Genomic DNA, 19,784 nt, shown 5'->3' with positions numbered 1-19,784 from the left:
TCGACTGTTTTAACATTTATGAAGTATTCATTGGTCATGATATGAGGAAGATATCATGTGCTTACAAGGTATAGCCCGTCTAGGAAAATTTTTTGTGCTTAATCTCGAAGTTTAATCACTTAAAAAGAACTTAGGAGTAGTAAGGAGTCTTTGGAGAGGAGTCTTTAGACGTAAAAGTAACTTCAAGGGTACCCCAAAGAAGTACTACAGAACCATTCCTTTCCACGGTGTGTATAAATGACCTAGTAGATATCGTCGAAAGTTCCATAAGACTTTCGCAACCGATGCTGTTGTATACAGAAAAGTTGCAACGCTCGAAAATTGTAGCTACATTCAGAAAGATTTGTAGATGATTGATGCTTGGCGTAGTTAGTGGCAATTGACCCTCGGCATAAACAACTGTAGCGAATTGCTTATACATAGACAGAAAGATCCTTTATCGAAAGAACACATGAAGCAGCCATATCCATAAAGTAACTAGGAGAGGTTGGGTACCGGAGTTTATCTCTTGAACCCATCTCACCTTCAACCTGTCACCCGTTTACAGGACATGTACTGCAACGGAATGGCGAAATTCAGTCGCGTATAAATTTGAGTCTATGTGTGATCATGGAAAAACTGTTAATTGGGTTTTAATGCTGAATATTGCAATCGATCCCTGTGGGATGGAAGAACGGCAAAATCGATAACGCACTGTCGATTCAATCACTTTGCTTTTAGAGTATTCTACGTAACGCAGTTCATAGATGTTTGCCCACTGATGGGATCGTGTATACGATTGGAGTTCACTCCCTCGGTGTCAGCTAAGATCTGAAAATGGTGTATTGAATCACCAAAACTGACATAACATCAAAACGACGCCTGTGAATGTTTCATTTTATTACTTAAGTGATCGGAATCAGACAATCAATCACATGGATGGACATACAAAAATTTATACCTAGCTAGTGCGCCGGGTCAGTGGTCATTATCCCGGGTGTGGATTCGACGAGAGGCTGGTTTATGTCCCAGACACAGTGGTGAGTACCCCCTGTTACTGTTCTAGTCACGAATAGCGACCGGGAGGAACGACCATAGGTATTGATTCACATGACCATAAATCTCTATAATTTTACCTTCAACTCGTATATGAGGGAACACCGTTATGGTTCACTCTTCTAGGAAAATACGCTCTGCTTTTTAATCGTACCGAAATAACGTATCTCTTGTCCCAGGCCTTTCATTTATGTGACTTGCATGATCTACGTGTAGGCGTCTGGTGCCAAATAATTTTCAAAATCTACCAAGGACTTAGAAAATTCATGTGTGGCGCATTAGAGTGGTGGAGCCGAATTTGGCTGGCTCTTGTGCGTTCATGGGTTTCTTCTAAATACGTTCTCTACTAAAGAATGTAAGATAACATACGAGCGCATAAGAGCATCAAATCCTTGTCACTCAGCAAGACAAAGAATGAAATCAGAAAACTGCTGATACTAGAAATAATACACTATTTATTCTAGACAGAAACATAATAATTCTTAGCTCAAATGGGCAACAATATTACATTACGAACTTATTCTAAAATAGATCCACGATCTTTCCTGGCCCAGATAAACTATTACAAGTATGCTCCAACTACGAGGTTATGCTGGAAAGCAATGTCTCCGAATTTTCTTTCGTGAAAACTCTTAAAGCTTTTCCAATAGAATGACCGTTATTGACACTGTACATCCTTATTCCTCAACATAGTGACCATGGCGACGAACACATTTCTTCCAACGAGAGACCAAGTTTTTTGATACCGTCACTGTATAATGTTTGACTTAATGTAATATAAAAAGATAAACGTATTGAGCTAATGGGTTCATATCCCATTTATAGAGGTATCAATCCTCTCCTTTTTAACAAAGAAAAATTTTCAGTGTAAGTGAAATACTTAGCTAATAAGTCACATCTTGAACCTCTTTCTATATGCACCTTCCAGTACATATACTACTTTACAACTTCTTACCTCATCTAAACTGAAGCTCCCTTTAAAAATCGATAGAATAATCAGTAATGAGAGGTACGGACGATGTATACACACTCATATCCATTAAATTAAATAAATTAAATTACTATGAAATCCACCTTTATTAACAGTTTTTCACCATAGTCTTCTCTGTTAGTTTTACTTCTTCGTAAGCCAAGATAGCAGTCCACTACGTCTCAAATTCTTCCCTGTTTACCTCCATACCTTACATGAGACAGCAGTTCATGTGCAAGTCGTCAGATGACTGGAAACTAGAAGTGACTCCTCTATGCCTTAGATTTCAGACAGCGCTTTATTGACTCTGTTAGTTGGTATACAGATAAGTGATTTTTATCTATCACCTTCTCATATTTCGTTCCAGATGAAATATATTGGTGCGCTCTGATTGCAGTATATTGCCACTTTTTTCCATAATTATCTGCTGTATTTTGCAATGACATTCTACACCGTTTACTGTGGAATATTCCCGTTCGGAGTGTCTCTACGTGATTTAATTTAGTACTCTGTGTATTGAAAATATCAAAGTTAAAACAATTTTAATAAATATTTTTGGAACAGTGATCAAATAAATTTAAAACTTTTCTTTTTAAAACTCAGTCTTGATCACGCCACGTATGTTACAAGAACATAGGTGATCGGTTTCGGTCATTTCACACGACCATAATCAGACCTGCGATTTAATTTAGAAAGTAATAGAAACCTTACTAGATTGACCGTAAAATATGACAAAATGGTTATAAGGATAAAATACAATAAGACGTGTTATACCCATGGCATCCTTCGAAGATGGTAGGTGGAGCACTCTCCTCAGCTGCTGGGATGTCAACTGGTGCCAGCAGGTGACGAGCACACTTAAGTACGAAGATGCTCCGCCTACCTCTTCTCCCTCCACCTCACGTCAACCAAACAGTGTAAAATGGGTTCACATAATCGTCAAAACGTAAAAAAACAGAGTACAATAATAACATAAAAATAGCTATGTATAAAACATCTATTTACAACCATGGAATTACTTAAATATTGTATAAAATATCAATTAAAAGCTTTAAAATAACTGTAGAGACTATGTATACTCAGTGTGCCCTCTATGGGGTAAGGTGGTACTACCACAATGGTTTCAAAGTCAACGATGTTGTGGAGGTGTTTGGCATTGCAGCATCATGTCGATATGTGAGTTGTGACTCGACTGCAAGTATACATCTATGCCAGATTCAGTCTCCCTGTCTTACATTAACTTTATTTGGCAATGGAGATATACATGGTGTTACAAAAAGGTACGGCCAAACTTTCAGGAAACATTCCTCACACAAAGAAAGAAAATATGTAATGTGGACAAGTGTCCGGAAACGCTTACTTTCCATGTTAGTGCTCATTTTATTACTTCTCTTCAGATCACATTAATCATGGAATGGAAACACACAGCAACAGAACGTACCAGCGTGACTTCAAACACTTTGTTACAGGAAATATTCAAAATGTCCTCCGTTAGCGAGGATACATGCATCCACCCTCCTTCGCATGGAATCCCTGATGCGCTGATGCAGCCCTGGAAAATGGCGTATTGTATCCCAGCAGTCCACAATGCGAGCACGAAGAGTCTCTACATTTGGTACCGCGATTGCGTAGACAAGAGCTTTCAAATGCCCCCATAAATGAAAGTCAAGAGGGTTGAGGTCAGGAGAGCGTGGAGGCCATGGAATTGGTCCGCCTCTACCAATCCATCGGTCACCGAATCTGTTGTTGAGAAGCGTACGAACACTTCGAGTGAAATTTGCAGGAGCTCCATCGTGCATGAACCACATGTTGTCTCGTACTTGTAAACGCACATGTTCTAGCAGCACAGGTAGAGTATCCCGTATGAAATCATGATAACGTGCTCCATTGAGCGTAGATGCAAGAACATGGGGCCCAATCAAGACATCACCAACAATGCCTGCCCAAACGTTCACAGATAATCTGTGTTGATGACGTGATTGCACAATTGCGTGCGGATTCTCGTCAGCCCAGACATGTTGATTGTGAAAATTTACAATCACGATGGAATGAAGCCTCATCCGTAAAGAGAACATTTGCACTGAAATGGGGATTGACACATTGTTGGATGAACCATTCGCAGAAGTGTACCCGTGGAGGCCAATCAGCTGCTGATAGTGCCTGCACACGCTGTACATGGTACGGAAACAACTGGTTCTCCCGTAGTACTCTCCATACAGTGACGTGGTCAACGTTACCTTGTACAGCAGCAACTTCTCTGACGCTGACATTGGGGTTATCGTCAACTGCACGAAGAATTGCCTCATCCATTGCAGGTGTCCTCGTCGTTCTAGGTCTGGAAATTTGTCTCGATGCAAACATACCGCGCCACGGCTATTGCCCCGTGCTAATCCACACATCAAATGGGAATCTGCCAACTCCGCATTTGTAAACATTGCACTGACTGTAAAACCACGTTCGTGATGAACACTAACCTGTTGATGCTACGTACTGATGTGCTTGATGTTACTGTAGAGCAATGAGTCGCTTGTCAACACAAGCACCGAAGTCAACATTACCTTCCTTCAATTGGGCCAACTGAGGGTGAATCGAGGAAGTACAGTACATACTGACGAAACTAAAATGAGCTCTAACAAGGAGATTAAGCGTTTCCAGACACATGTCCACATAACATCTTTTCTTTATTTGTATGTGAGGAATGTTTCCTGAAAGTTTGGCCGTACCTTTTTGTAACACCCTGTATTTAATGATGGAATGATCAGCTGCAGAGTGGTGTGATAATCCATTGGTTTTTTTAAATGTCATAAGACTTATTTACTAAAAATGGAGTCATATTTCGTAATATTTCTAGTTGGAAGTTTAAAATTGTGATATTAATATTTACGTACTGTTCTAAGGTACATTTCTGCCATGGATACAACTGGGTGCTGGGTACGTAAATATTAATATCACAATTTTAAACTTCCAACTAGAAATATTACGAAGTATGACACCATTTTTATGAAATTTTGAAAAATCAATGTATTATCACACCACTCTGCAGCTGATTATTCGATCATTACATATATCTCCATTGCCAAATAAAGTTAATATATGACAGGCAGACTGAATCTGGCATAGATGTATACTTGCAGTAGAGTCGCAACTCACATATCGATATAATGCTAAATGCCAAACACCTCCACAACATCGTTGACTTTGAAACCATTGTGGTAGTACCACCTTACCCCATAGAGGGCACTCTGAGTATACACCATCTCTAAAATTTTATAGCTTTTAATTGCTACTTTATACAATATTTAAGTAATTCCATGGTTGTAAAGAGATGTTTTATACATAACCATTTTCATGTTATTATTGTACTCTGTTTTTTTACGTTTTGACGATTATGTGAACCCATTTTACACTGTTTGGTTGACGTGAGGTGGAGGGAGAAGAGGTAGGCGGAGCATCTTCGTACTTAAGTGTATGCTCGTCACCTGCTGGCACCAGTTGACATCCCAGCAGCTGAGGAGAGTGCTCCACCTACCATCTACGAAGGATGCCATGGGTGTAACACGTCTTATTGTATTTTATCCTTATAACAATTTTGTCATATTTTATAGTCAATCTAGCAAGGTTTCTATTGCTTTCTAAATTAAATTACAGTTCTAATGGTGGTCATGTGATATGCTCCTGTAACATATGTGGTGTGATCAAGACTGAATTTTTAAAAGAAAAATTTTAAGATTTAAAAGATAAACCTTAAAATAACTATAATATAAAATACAGTTCTACAAAATATATTTATCGAATTGCTTGATTTCTAGTATCACTCTGCAGGCTGTAAAGGAAAGTCTCGGCCGACGTAGGCGTGGAGGAGTGGCGTCGCCTGTATAGCGGGGACGTCTGCTGCAGGTGTCGCCCCGGGACGACGCGCGCATTGAGAGAGGCGCGCCGGCGCGTTATGCCCGCTGACGCCTCCGCTGGCGCCGACGGCCAAAGCGACGCCGACAGCGGGGGCTGAAGTGCCCGCGCCCGCCCCTCATAGGTGCTGACACTTAGTGGCGCCACGTCCTCCAGATCGGAAGACGCGTACGCCAGACAGTGTTAATAATAGGTGGCTCCCATCACTTTTCAAGTGGAAATGTGTTTAGCCGTGTTACAGGTCACGAGAAAAAATGCGGCGTAGACGTCGCATTTTCTTCCGTTACAATTTGTGTGTTGCTAATTTTGCCTCAGACTGCAGACAGTACTCTTGCGTAGGAGATATGAGAGCAGCGTGAGACCCGGGGAGAGACGCTACTGGCGCTTTAAAAAGAATCTTTGAGAGTAAGGTGTGGCATTTCGAGGCTGTATTATGTTAAAAGACAACAAGCGATGTTATTGGCTTCTTAGAAACTGACATATTGCCAACTGAAGGTTGGACCTGCGTTTGTACGTTCACTTATTGCGTCGCGATCGCGTAGATATGTACAAGATATTCACATTTCCGGATTTCGCAAGTAGTTGCCACCATCAGACGCGCTTAATTCATTAACAACCTTCGTACAGATATATAACAAATACAGTTAGGCACCTTGAATATCGTGACGTCACCTAAAATGTGCCAATGAGTGTACGTCACACATTTACATGGTAAAAAATACGCGTGATGATATGGTTCAAATGGCTCCAAGCATGTGGGACTTGACATCTGAGCCAGCCGCGGTGGCCGAGCGGTTCTAGGCACTTCAGTTCGTAACCGCGCGACTGCTCCGGTCGCAGGTTCGAATCCTGCCTCGGGCATGGATGTGTGTGATGTCCTTAGGTTAGTTAGGTTTAAGTAGTTCAAACTTCTAGGGGACTGATGACCTCAGATGTTAAGTCCCATAGTGCTCAGAGCCATTTGAACTTGACATCTGAGGTCATCAGCCCCCTAGACTTAGAACTGCTTAAACCTAACTAACCTAACAACATCACACACATCCGAGGCAGGATTCGAAGCTGCGACCGTAGCATCAGCGCTGTTCTGGACTGAAGCACCTAGAACCGCTCGGCCACAATGGCCGGCCGCGATTAAATGATATACATTCATGAACATTTAAATTTTTTTACTATTTGACGAAGTGTTGTCGATTTTTAGATGACTTGGTAATGTTCAAATCGCCTAACTGAATATATATATATCCGTGCGAAAGTTTTGCGTTGACTGAGCACATCTGAAGACGGCAACTACTTGCCGGAACCGTTAATGTGGACGTTTTATATGTATTTAAGGAATCTGTACTCAATTAATTACTATACAGACACTATGGGGGTATTGGAAAAACTGAAAATTTGCGATAAGATTTTATGGGACCTAACTGGGGTTATCGGCACTAAGCTTACACACTACTTAATGTAACTTAAGGTAGCTTACGCTAAGGACAACACACACACCCATGCCCGAGGGAGGACTCGAACCTACGACTGGGGGAGCAGCGCGAACCGTGACACGAAGTCCAAGACCACGCGGCTACTCCACGCAGCTGATGGGGGATTGCAAGACAATAAGGGAAGTAGTAGGTATCACATGTCGGCCATCTAGGGGCGATGCATTATGACTTTCAAAATGTTCTTCACAGGGGACAAAGTGGAACGAATGCGAGAAAGTAGTCAGTGAACGTTGGAGGAAATGAAGCCATTGGATGTAAGAGGCCTATAGGAATGACACTGCTTTAATAGGAAGTGTTTGAAAGAGGAAATGAAAGGCGGTGACTTCCCCAACTAACACACACGCCTTGGTGCGATGATCAAGTATGACAAGTGTCAATCCAATAATAGACCAGTCACTGAATTCCATGATATGCCCCACGTATTCACTTGTTATCGATATGGCGTTGGTCATTGGCGGAAGTAGTAAAGGAACTGTCCGACTAGGAAGTAAAATTATATAGAATGACGGATGAAAATAGTGTCAGGAGTAGACGGACTAAGGCGAAGTAATACAAAAGCTGTTATCCACCAGTGAGCGCCTATTTCGTATTCGACTTAGTGTCACGGACCAGTGCAGTCGCTGTTCCACCACAGAGAAGCTATAACATAGATTTACCTTTCATGATCACGAAGCGAACTGGTAGTGGCTTCAAAAACAATGAGCGTTTCTAATTTGATCCGTTGGGACTGCCTTTTCGGCTGATATCTTGTTGTAGATAGAGGGGGGGGGGGGGGGTGACATGGAACTCGCCACCCACGAATATATGGCTACTTCATATTGGAAGTGTCTGAGCCTGCCACGATATCGCGACTTATTCGCCAAAATATTGAACCCTGTATTTCGTCGTCATGGTACCAGTTGAGATATCCAGCCTTTGTAACATTCTCGTTATGGCCCCTTTTCAGGTACATTGTTTCATAGTTTCCTTCATTTTTGCGGCTCTGTTGGTCTCCCTAAGAAAAAAAATAGAAGAAAATAGTAAACGCCACACTTTATGAATGTAGATTCTGGGGTTCGCGTCCACCCCATCACCCCATGCTAAAAACTTTTGAATCATGTTAACGAATAAATAAATAAAAAACAGTACCAGGGAATGGCTGAAAAAAGAAAAAGCCGACTTTTTTTTTTAGTGTAAAAGTGGCGGTGCCATGTACGACCTAATTTTGTTTTACCCTTTAGTGAGTAGCAAGCCTAATTTGACATTGTTGGAGAATGAGTACGAAAGAAAAAAAATCTGTTAAGTGTGTGCATGGTAATCAAGAAGTCGGAAAAAAAAGGCAGCAAGGCGGGTGCCTAAAAACCGAGAGTTCGCAGTTTCCAATCTCAGTTAGACCACAGATTTACATGTTATTGCAGCTGGAAACCGAAAGCTCGTTGAATCGAGTCCTGGCTGGGTTATTTTTCTTCAATCTTCCTTTTAACCTAGCATTCACCTCCCAATAATGTGAAGATTCGCTTTTCGAAACACGTTGACAGTTCCAGCTGCGAATTTCTATGTCCATCCGATTAATAATCACAATCTTCACTCTTAATTACTGCAAGTTCTTCGTACAATGGGCAGTGAGTTATTGAACATTCAGGTATCATAATAAATTTCACCAAGATCAAAAAGATAACCTAATCACAAGGCTGTGATAGCTTCCCTGAAACAGAGAACAACTGCATAACAGAAATATATGCGTATACAAAAACGTGGTGTTTATTTTATTTTTATTTTTTATCTGCCTACACTATAAGCCGTTGTTTAATGTCGTTACCAAAACTTCCGAGAAGTATCTGCCCGATTTACTTCAGAATTGTACATGATACTGTAGTAAACTTACGAACGAATATACCCTACACATTTTTTGAATACATATATAGCGCTAAACGTTTTTAGCAAAAATCACGAGAAGGGGAAGCTTGTTACCAACAGTCTCAAAAAGTTCTTAGCCTTTTTACTTCAACAAACTGCGATGAATATGAAAGAAATCCCATTGTATGCTCGTCCGAAGTTTTATCATTGTGTCTTGATGTAATGATTACTAGCGATGAATAATGAATATTTTGTTACTCACACGTACTTTGGTGGGAATTGTATGATTACCCCTGCGTCCAAGCCCATGGTTTGAAAATGGACGTGATGGTACGAAACTAGTCACCACAAAGAAATGACTGTTATCGCAACTGTGACAGATATGGTAGAAAATAAAATTTAGTATCCAACTGGCTGATTCCATCCTGGGTAAGTATGTTGAAACTTCATACGAATATTCTAAAAATGTTTGTTGTAGATGGACCTTCGGGACTGTGTATAGTCTATTACATGCACTTTTTTTTCATTGAATTGACAGTTAATCCTTCGAATTTTGAAACTGTAGTATATGTTCAATTCCTAATGGTGTAAGTACCAGTCGAGTTCCTTTTTCTTTATATGCCTCCGAGTCGTTCCGATACAGCCATCTCAACAGCGGACTATCAATTATGAGGACACGAACGTAAGAACGACACGACACAACACCGAGTCCCCAGAGGAAGAAAATCAGCGATCCATCTGGGAATCGAACCCGATTCCCTTCGGTTAGTAATCCAACGCACTGACCTCACAGCTACCTGGACGACCACGCAAGTAGGATTCGAAGTGTTACGAGACCCATTCAAGTTCTAAGGCTTTCGATTTTTTTTCTCCGGACTGGAAAGAGATAGAAACATGCGCATTGTTTTAAAATGAGGCCGCGTTCATTGTCAATACGTCCCAGAGATGGCAGCACCGTACGGCAGATGGAATTTTACCGCCAGCGGCGAGAATGACAACTGTTTTAAATACTTAAACTGGCGATGTTTTCCTTACTTGAACAGTGTGCAATCATTCGTTTTCTGAATTTGCGTGGTGTGAAACCAATTGAAATTCATCGACAGTTGAAGGAGACATGTGGTGATGGAGTTATGGATGTGTCGAAAGTGCGTTCGTGGGTGCGACAGTTTAATGAAGGCAGAACATCATGTGACAACAAACCGAAACAACCTCGGGCTCTCACAAGCCGGTCTGACGACATGATCGAGAAAGTGGAGAGAATTGTTTTGGGGGATCGCCGAATGACTGTTGAACAGATCGCCTCCAGAGTTGGCATTTCTTTGGGTTCTGTGCGCACAGTCCTGCATGACGACCTGAAATTGCGAAAGGTGTCATCCAGGTGGGTGCCACGAATGCTGACGGACGACCACATGGCTGCCCGTGTGGCATGTTGCCAAGCAAAGTTGATGCACAATGACAGGATGAATGGGACTTTCCTTTCGTCGATTGTGACAATGGATGAGACGTGGATACCATTTTTCAATCCAGAAACAAAGCGCCAGCCAGCTCAATGGAAGCACACAGATTCACCGCCACCAAAAAAATTTCGGGTAATCGCCAGTGCTGAAAAAATGATGGTGTCCATGTTCTGGGACAGCGAGGGCGTCATCCTTACCCATTGCGTTCCAAAGGGCACTATGGTAACAGGTGCATCCTACGAAAATGTTTTGAAGAACGAATTCCTTCCTGCACTGCAACAAAAACGTTCGGGAAGGGCTGCGCGTGTGCTGTTTCACCAAGACAACGCACCCGCACATCGGCTAACGTTACGCAACAGTTTCTTCGTGATAACAACTTTGAAGTGATTCCTCATGCTCCCTACTCACCTGACCTGGCTCCTAGTGACTTTTGGCTTTTTCCAATAATGAAAGACACTCCCCGTGGCCGCACATTCACCAGCCGTGCTGCTATTGCCTCAGCGATTTTCCAGTGGTCAAAACAGACTCCTAAAGAAGCCTTCGCCGCTGCCATGGAATCATGGCGTCAGCGTTGTGAAAAATTTGTACGTTTGCAGGGCGAATAAGTCGAGAAGTAACGCCAGTTTCATCGATTTCGGGTGAGTAGTTAATTAGAAAAAAAATCGGAGGCCTTAGAACTTGAATGCACCTCGTAATTCCACGTGCGACTTCTGTCTCTGAAAAAGAACACGACCTTGAGATAATGAAGTACTACCAGGAAGTGGGCACGTGGGCCCGCTGTAAAGAGTGCAAAGAAAGATGGCGCACATGTTCCCAGAGGACCCGTGTCCACAACTCTTGTTCCCGCAGCCGCGCTGTCCCGACAAGTGAGCCATTAAGGCGTCTGCCCACGCGCAGCCAGCCGGCTTCAGTTCGCCGCCGTAAAGCCGGTGCGTGGTGGCGCTAAACAAAGGACCGCCCTTTAGGCTGTCGGACCGGGCCGTTTGACCGAATGCCGCCGCTGCGGGTGCTACTGCATCATCCCAAGACAAGCACCTCCTCACAGGAAGTCTGTTGCTTTTAGTTTACCAAGCGCGCCTGTGGGAGCCTTCCAGCACCACAAAGCTCTCCAGAAAGAAAATACAAGTTCCTTTACAACTACCCATCACCATCATCTCACACTGACTTATCATCCAGTTGGGACCAAAACATCATTCAGCCACCACATCCATGCATTATCTTAGTTCGAACCACACCGTAGCATAATCCAGTGGTTTCCAACTACTTTGGATAATTATGTGTGTGTGTGTGTGTGTTCACATATTGTCCCATCACAGCACAGGTCCAAGCTACGAATACAGAGTTCGTGTGGAGTGCGTAACGCAATCAGGATGGTTCAAATGGCTCTGAGCACTATGGGACTTAACTACTGTGGTCATCAGTCCCCTAGAACTTAAAACTACTTAAACCTAACTAACCTAAGGACATCACACACATCCATGCCCGAGGCAGGATTCGAACCTGCGACCGTAGCAGTCGCGCAATCAGTATGTTTACGACAATATTGTTCAGTTGTGTTTACCCTAATTAACCCTTATATCGGAGTGGAGAGGGCACAAAAGCTTCTTGGTTATTTAGGGTTTCCACTTTATCACCATTATATCGCACTACTGCAATAGTTAACCAACCGTTACCACAAAGCGCAGTATCTACTATGGTAAAGGTGAAACTCAGTACATGTCCACAGAAACAGAGGGGCCGTGCAATATAACCTGGGCTCCAACAACATCAGCTGTAGTAATTTAGAAGACGTTTCAAGGCTATCGACTATTTGGAGTTTACTAAAGGTGATGGTGTTGGACCTCAGTATGTATTGCAGGGCTCCTCTGTGTTTTGTATATGTGTATTGACTTTTTCCTTCACCAAAGTCGATGCTGCGCCTTGTGCTTTTTGTGATGGAAACAGAGAAAGATCTTTGACAGGGATGGTGATACGCCTGAGTATCAAAATGATATGAACTATTTACACAGGTTTAATTACCACAATACATATTCATATGTGAGATGTCTGACCAACTAACCCTGTAACATACACTCCTGGAAATTGAAATAAGAACACCGCGAATTCATTGTCCCAGGAAGGGGAAACTTTATTGACACATTCCTGGGGTCAGATACATCACATGATCACACTGACAGAACCACAGGCACATAGACACAGGCAACAGAGCATGCACCTTTCGCAGCAATGCAGGCTGCTATTCTCCCATGGAGACGATCGTAGAGATGCTGGATGTAGTCCTGTGGAACGGCTTGCCATGCCATTTCCACCTGGCGCCTCAGTTGGACCAGCGTTCGTGCTGGACGTGCAGACCGCGTGAGACGACGCTTCATCCAGTCCCAAACATGCTCAATGGGGGACAGATCCGGAGATCTTGCTGGCCAGGGTAGTTGACTTGCACCTTCTAGAGCACGTTGGGTGGCACGGGATACATGCAGACGTGCATTGTCCTGTTGGAACAGCAAGTTCCCTTGCCGGTCTAGGAATGGTAGAACGATGGGTTCGATCACGGTTTGGATGTACCGTGCACTATTCAGTGTCCCCTCGACGATCACCACGGGTGTACGGCCAGTGTAGGAGATCGCTCCCCACACCATGATGCCGTGTGTTGGCCCTGTGTGCCTCGGTCGTATGCAGTCCTGATTGTGGCGTTCACCTGCACGGCGCCAAACACGCATACGACCATCATTGGCACCAAGGCAGAAGCGACTCTCATCGCTGAAGACGACACGTCTCCATTCGTCCCTCCATTCACGCCTGTCGCGACACCACTGGAGGCGTGCTGCACGATGTTGGGGCGTGAGCGGAAGACGGCCTAACGGTGTGCGGGACCGTAGCCCAGCTTCATGGAGACGGTTGCGAATGGTCCTCGCCGATACCCCAGGAGCAACAGTGTCCCTAATTTGCTGGGAAGTGGCGGTGCGGTCCCCTACGGCACTGCGTAGGATCCTACGGTCTTGGCGTGCATCCGTGCGTCGCTGCGGTCCGGTCCCAGGTCGACGGGCACGTGCACCTTCCGCCGACCACTGGCGACAACATCGATGTACTGTGGAGACCTCACGCCCCACGTGTTGAGCAATTCGGCGGTACGTCCACCCGGCCTCCCGCATGCCCACTATACGCCCTCGCTCAAAGTCCGTCAACTGCACATACGGTTCACGTCCACGCTGTCGCGGCATGCTACCAGTGTTAATGACTGCGATGGAGCTCCGTATGCCACGGCAAACTGGCTGACACTGACGGCGGCGGTGCAAAAATGCTGCGCAGCTAGCGCCATTCGACGGCCAACACCGCGGTTCCTGGTGTGTCCGCTGTGCCGTGCGTGTGATCATTGCTTGTACAGCCCTCTCGCAGTGTCCGGAGCAAGTATGGTGGGTCTGACACACCGGTGTCAATGTGTTCTTTTTTCCATTTCCAGGAGTGTATATAGATAAGCCATAGCTGATAATAAATGTCAACTGTCGAAACCCATTTTATCCATCACACATGGGATTCCCTTATAAAGAGACAAGAGCCACGTTCCTTCTTCCAGTCATTATTAAATGCACTACCTGCAGTGTCTAGCTCAAAGACAAGTAGAGATGTTGCATTCATTCTGCCGTATACTGAATCAATCACCTCTTTACCTTATAACAGTACCATCTGCTATTGCTACTCCATAACCTTAAAGCTGGAGGCGGGTTGTGAAATAAAACTATCTTGTTAAAGCAGTTATGGTGTAACGCAACAGAGCACTGTTACCCTCTGAGAGGAATTTTGTTGTGTTTACCGAGTTGTACCTAACGGGTTGCTTATCGGAAATGAAAGTCAGAATTGCGTAAATATTTGAACAGTAACAAACATAATTTTTGCCTATCTGCACTGTCTAACGGACAAAGAAAACGGTCGCCAGCCTAATTAGGCAAGAGAATGATTAACATTTTTGTCCAAGAAAATAGTTATTAGCAACTTTAACGGGTAAACACATCCTATACTTTGTCACACGCGAGTGCAATGAACTCTGACACATATATATGTTTACAGTAAGATTGAAGCTAAGAGCTAGAGCAGCGCAAACTATTGGCAAAATTATAACAAATACCGAAACACACTATTACTTTCAGGGCTTGTTCAAACTGAATGGTCTTTATAACATTACTATTAACATTCACTGCAGGATCATAAATTGGACATAGGTTAAGTCTCTCTCAGTTAAATACTTTACTATTTAAAACGAGAGTTAATTGGAATCCACTAACAGGTTGCTTCTCACTATCTTTTGAATAAAGAAATTATGGTTTTCATAAATAGTGGTCTTCCCATTACTTGTTACCTAGCATTAGCATAACAGACAAATTGTCGATCCTGTTATACTATTAATAAGCACTTCCAATACACAGGAGAGACAAACACTTAGCAATCATGAATATATAATTTTCTACTACAGCAGTTTTCCACTTTCACTACAGTGAAACACAATGTTGGTAAAATTGCAAGAAACTGACTCACATTTTAGAATTTACTACAGACAGCAATGTGATCATTTACCAAGCAAAACTTTATAAGCTTCAGTTTTACGAGCTTTTAATTTTTAAAAGAAACTGCAAACTGACTTTATTACCACAGTCTTCTACTTAAAATTAAATGATTAAATAGGTGACTTTGAAACTCCACAAAACTATAAATTAGACTATTTCCATCACTGGGAGGCTTTCACAAAACTACATTTACTACCTCCCACAATTTCATGAAAATCCACAGTAAACCTGAATACTCTCTTATTACCAAAGATCAAACCACATCATTTAATGTTTTGAGGCTTTCATTTTTTCCACAAACTATGATACTCGGTGATCATAGTTCAAATGGATAGGAATCTGAGAGGTGTTGTAATAGGGGAAAAATCAAGGTAGTTACATGAATTCAATAATAAGTTACCTTATATTTGTGCACACTAAAACATCCAATAAGCTGATCTTTCACTGTACATTATTATTGCATTCCGATACAGTGATTGCGCAATGTGGTGGCAACTGCATGTTGGTAGGTGGATTTACGGGCAGAACTGCTGGACTCTGGCCCTTCTTAGTGGCGATGATGAATACCAATTCCAGTTCGCTCCAACTATTTATCCATCCATCCGAGACATTGGAAAGTAGCAGAAAAAAGCCTCTCTCGGAACCAGCACAATATACAACATTAACATGGCAGTGCACAGTTTGGTAGCTCGTCCCCGACTGACTCTCAGTTCCACCTTTCCTACTTAGGCCAACCACATTTTGCGCGTGCAACACTGTTCCGTTCCCAAGGGGAACCACACTACCTCTTATATACAAACTAACTAAGAATCCTAAGTGAAGATCAGCAATTTACGTAGCAGCAACCAAACGCATTAAATAAACATAATCTTTGCACGTATTGACATTTCTACAAAAAATTATTCACACAGAAATTACAATTATATACAGTAAGTTTTGTTCCCTCCAAATGGGACAAAGAATTTAAATGACAGATATACTACATTGCATAGAATCAAACCACGACAGCAAAGTTTTAACGAAGAAAGGAGTATACAATTTTATGTTATCGATTCAAACACATTTACAGATACTCAATGATGTAACATTAAATGAAACAAAAGCAACATAAATAAGTACAGCATTAGAGCTATGGTGTTACAACATGACCACTGAATCAATAGCCACTTGGCCTAACTACTATACCTATTTCACACAAGTATTATGCAGCTATTTGTGCCTAATAGCAATTGAAATCCGATACGCTGCTACTTGAGGCAAAGACAATCTGTCTCTCTTCAGCACTAATGTATGAAACACGCATACGATACTTGTAAAATTTCGTCTATGCAGACTGAAGCGACGAACGTAAATTTGTACGAACCCGGGTCTCCTGCGCAGTATGTAGATGCACTAACCATCACGCCACCGTGTGACAGTGGCTTTACTTAACTGCATGGACTGCCTTAGCGGTACTGCCGCCTCAGTCCATATACCCATTCACGCCTTAGCCCACTTGATATTCCCCATAAACTCGAACAGCATCGCAGTGGCGCTCCAGCTGTATTGGAACAGGTCATCGGCGTTGAACGAAAAGGGGGATCCTGCCTGAAAAAAATCCACAGGTTCTTTAATAAAAAGAATCCCCGCCTTGGTGCAAATTTTCATTCGTCACTTCATTCTGCACACCACCGATGTCTGAGATTTGGAAAGGTCTCTGAAACCATATAGTTTTATTTGATTGTGTCTAGCGCGATTGCCTTAATTCCCGACTTATGACCAAGAATCACGAGCGCGGCCTCAACTTTTGACTTACTCGGCGTTTGGCAATGCTGTCAATTGGCGTACCTTCGTGTGATAACTCGTTTCCACCTGTGCCCATTGCGTTAACTGTAGCAAACATCCTAGTCACGTAGGGGACTCCTCACTTACACACATGGGTGCCCACCCAGAAGTTTCGTAGGAAGCAGTTCCACTTACTTTCTGTCTAAGAAGTAAAATATTCCCCAGCTGCGGCAATGTCGTGCACTACACTTGTTTTACACTTCATAGATTTTGTGGTTAGGATCTAAATGATGAATATTTTCTTACCATATTTGGTGAAATGACATCTTAGGGGCCTGGTGTACACAGCGTGTTTCCGATAAGGGGTTTTTCTGTGTAACTTACTAAATAATAAGTGGAAAGAATATTTTTTTCTGACACCGTTAGGTGGGGGAGAACAGCGATCTGTACTATTTCCTGTAAATTTTAATGCTCTTAGTCGAAGACTACCGTAAAATTTCTACATTATGTTGCAATTAAAGTCTTTAAAATTATAACAAAGGGATATTTACTTAGATAGATAGCGCATAAGCGTACAGGGCAGTGAACCAGAATTGTACCGAATCCACGTGGTGGTTTTACGACCGTGAGTTCTTACATTGACCCGCATGGATGTGATTTTTAGGCAGTTTGGCACGCACGTTTAGTTGAATTCTGGACACGTCCCTAGATTCCGCCTCAAAGAATACGATCGCAAACAGTTAAAATACCATCATTCGCAAACAAAGCTTACTCGACTTCACTCCGTTACGTAACCTTCAGACGACTGTGGCGTCACGACGAGCATCCAGCCACAAAGTCAGACAAAGTAGAATTTGCATCGTCCTGAAAAAGCCACCTACATACTATAAGGAAGAAAACACTAGGGAAAAGAAAGAAAGAAAAAATAGTTAAGCGAAACAAACATTATTCTCTCTGCGGTGTTGTGAGCAAGTACATTTAGTTATTTTGCAGAGAGTTAAAGCAATGACTAAAAATTTTTCAATAGTCCTTTTTTTGTCAATTAGCTGATGTACTTAATTGTTCGCTGTGTTCAGATGGATGTTCATTTAAGTGTGGTGTTCAAATGAGTGTCAGTTTTCCTGGATGTGCACCTCAACAAAAATTTTTCCATATCCTACTTTAGCTAAGATGATATATAGTGGAACTAAGGCAGAGCACTTGTAAAGAATCTTTTGACTCGAATAAGCGTTCAGAATTTCTTTGATGTCACGAAAAATGCCGCTAACTCAAGCAACGTTTTCTCTATTGCTGTCGATGCTTCCAACCACGAAAACAGAAAGATGTTCCCTCTATTTGTAAAATATTTTGATCCTAGAAGGAGAATAAGAAACAGGCTTATGGATTTTAGAGAAGTGATGAGACAAGGAGTGGTATCCGATCAAGTCCTGATATTGATGTAAGTCATAATATTGATGTAAGGAACACTATTGCATACTATGCAGATAACGCAAATCTATATTACAGGAAGCATACGTTTGGGTTGAAACTGCTTCAAGAAGACAACAAACATTTGTTGAAAGAAAATGCTCAAATCGCATACTGTATAATGTAACAAAACAGGCATGTGATTCATTAGGCGTAGATATTGAAATTCTTGCCTTGAAAATACGTACACATTTCACCGTATCACCCACTTCAAGAAAGTGCTATGTAGTTGTGAGGTTGAAATTTATTCGAAGTAAATCTACCTCAACATTCGAAAGGCGGAGTTTCTGACAATCCTAAAACGGCGGAAAGGGATCATTTTTACCCCACATTAAATATTTTCATATCTGACTTAAACAAGCACTTATTTTAGTCTGTTAATTTATATTTTTTCTAGAAATTATAATAATTATTTAACAGAATAATTAATGATTGCCTATTTATTTCAACATCTTATGATTTTGTTGTTGATAATGCTAACAAGTTTCCTAAACTGTAGATTTTCATTCATTAACTATGTATACAACCTTCTAGGCACATTTACACACGGCTTTGTAATTTTTTTTTCCAGTCAAGTCACTGGAATCTACTAAACGCACTTAGTGCAGGTTTTTACGCGCACATTTTCCGCACACAGCTTTGTGGGACTTTGCAACAGTTTTCGCTGGTCTTGCTGCCTTTGCTGAGACTGTTTCGGCAACCTTCCCTGCTTTCTAAGTGATTTCAGTCCTGTATCCTCTTCACTTGCTTGATCTTCTTGCTTCTTCGTTCCCTTGATTTCGTACGTCAGCTGAAATATCAACTTCATCCTTTCCTTTTTTTTTGTTCGTTACTGTGTTGTAGATGATCCATGAATTTATCGCCGTCGTGTCCAAGAAGCTATACAAGACACGCATTGGCCGTCTCCTGCATGCAATCTTTGCATTATATTTACTGGTCATTGATCAACCACGTCTACCATACTTCGCTGCATTGCAGACTGTTATGGTTTCAGATTATCTCTTTCCTTCTTTGCTGACAGCTAATTCAGCATGTAATGTATTCAGAAGAAAGAAATTTTTATTTTTGTTTCCTTGGAATAAAGCCATCGTGCCCTCTGTGTTGCACTATGGTGCAGGATGGTGGTGGATTGTATTCCAGCATTGGTCTTCTTTACTTCATGGAAAATTCAAGACGGAACTTGTTCACTGAACAAACTAATGAAGTTTTATTCCCTTTCTGTAAGTCTGCAGGCTTTATTTTCTTTGTTTTTCTTAGCTAGCCGAAGAGACGTAAAAAAGTTACCTGTCGTCACATTACCTTC

This window comes from Schistocerca serialis, chromosome 1, assembly GCF_023864345.2.
Source record: "Schistocerca serialis cubense isolate TAMUIC-IGC-003099 chromosome 1, iqSchSeri2.2, whole genome shotgun sequence".
Classification (NCBI taxonomy): domain Eukaryota; kingdom Metazoa; phylum Arthropoda; class Insecta; order Orthoptera; family Acrididae; genus Schistocerca; species Schistocerca serialis.
Note: the sequence above shows the minus strand (reverse complement) of the source record.